Below are 2294 nucleotides of genomic sequence, written 5' to 3' on the forward strand. Positions count from 1 at the left end.
CGTACTCTTTGCAACACTTTCAGTGGACATGGTTGAGATTGGTATCCATGATCCTTCCTTGGTATTATTGGGTGTCGCGATCATATATATATGTTTATACATATATATATGTATGTATGTATGTATGTATGTATACATATATGTATGTATGTATGTATGTATGTATGTATATATATATATACATATATATATATATATGTAAATTATATATGTTTATACATACATATTTGTATATATATATATATATATATGTATATATATATATATATATACATATATATATATACATATATGTATGTACATATGTACATATATATATATATATAGTACATATATACATATATACATATGTACATATATACGTATGTACATATGTATATATATACATATATATATACATATATATATATATATGTAAATGTATATATGTTTATACATACATATTTGTATATATATATATATATATGTATATATATATATATATATACATATATATATATACATATATGTATGTACATATGTACATATATATATATATATAGTACATATATACATATATACGTATGTACATATGTATATATATACATATATATATACATATATATATATATATAGTGTAATATCCCTTTTTTAAAATTTATTAATAAGGATTTATATATAAATAGGAGGACTTATATGTAAATATAGAAATTTTAAGGACTAAACTGTTAAGTTGCAAAAAAAAATTTCGAGGAGCTGTGGGGCGTGGGGCATGGGGGGAAGAAGAAGAGAAGTAGAGGGAGAAGAGAAGAAAAGAAGAAGAAGAAAGGAGGAAGAAGAGGGAGAAGAAAAGAAAAGAAGAATAAGAAGAGAGGGAAGAGGGAGAGGAGAGAGAGGTAGCTACAGCAGCTAGGGCTGCAGCATCTCTGTTTCCAGTAGGAGGAAACAGAGGAGTGCATGTGTGGGGCGTCGGGGAGAAGAAGGGAAGAGGAAGAAGAAGAAGAAGAAAAGAGGAGGGTGGCTGCGGCAACGGTTGCAGCGAGGAGCTGTGGGGCGTTGGGGAGGAGAAAGGAAGAAGAGGAGAAGAAGAGAAGAAGAAGAAGAGAGAGGAGGGTGGCTGCGGCAAGGGCTGCAGCGAGGAGGTGTGGGGCGTTAGGGAGGAGAAGGGAAGAAGAGGAGAAGAAGAGAAGGAGAAGAAGAAGAAGAGGAAGAGAAGTAGGAGAAGCGGGATAAGAGGTTGTGACACCTCTGTTTCCTGTAGGAGGAAACAGAGGAGAGGGTGTGTGTGGCGCCGGGGAGGAGAAGGGAAGGAGAGGAGAAGAAGAGAAGAAGAAGAGCAGGGGAGGAAGAAGAGGCTACGGCTGCAGCGGCAGTTGGAAGAGAAGAACGAGAGGGAAGAAGAGGAAGAGGGGAAGGTGGCTGTGGCTACAGCTACGGTAGCAGCTGTGGCGGCGCGGTGGCTGCGGCAGCGGTGGTGGCTGCAGCAGCTGCTTTTGGGAAAGATAAAGAAAGGAAAGGGAAAAAAAAAGGGGCTATGGCCATGATTGTGGCTACGGCGATGGCGGCTATGTTTGCAGCAACTGCGAAAAAAGGGGCTACGACTGTGGCAGCGGTAGCGGCGGTGGCTGCGACAGCTGCATTTGGGAAAGAAAAAAAAAAAAGAAGGAATGAGAGTAAGGGAGAGCAGGTGAACGTGCCCCTATGTTCTGCACGAACTGTAGTTGTGGAGGAAGAAAGAAGATTGGTACAAAAACAAGGAAAGGAGATAGAGAAAAATAGAAGAAGGCTTCGAGTGTACACCTTCTTCGGATCTTCGGATCAAAATCTTCGAAAGGCAAGTGTCCCGATCTTTTCTCCTACAAGTGTTTTGACCCTTCCTAATGCAAGTGTCCCGATCTTTTCTCCTGCAAATGTTATCTTTTTTATTGCAAGTGTTATCTTTTCTATTGCAAGTGTTATGATCCTTCCTACTGTAAGTGTTCCGATCCTTCCTATTGCAAGCTTTCTAATCTTTCTTATTGCAAATGTCACGATCTTTTCTCCTGCAAGTGTTCTGACCCTTCCTATTGCAAGTGTCCTGATCTTTTCTCCTGCAAGTGTCCCAATCATTTCTCCTGCAAGTGTTATCTTTTCTTTTGCAAGTGTTATCTTGTCTATTGCGAATGTTCCAATCCTTCCTATTGCAAGTGTTCCGATCCTTCTTATTGCAAGCTTTCTAATCTTTCCTATTGCAAGTGGTCCTGATCTTTCCTTACTACAATTTTATCTCTACATTTGCTTTGAATATGAGGAACTTTGAATTGTTCGAGCCTTGC

This window comes from Musa acuminata, chromosome BXJ2-8 (assembly GCF_036884655.1).
Source record: "Musa acuminata AAA Group cultivar baxijiao chromosome BXJ2-8, Cavendish_Baxijiao_AAA, whole genome shotgun sequence".
Taxonomy (NCBI): domain Eukaryota; kingdom Viridiplantae; phylum Streptophyta; class Magnoliopsida; order Zingiberales; family Musaceae; genus Musa; species Musa acuminata.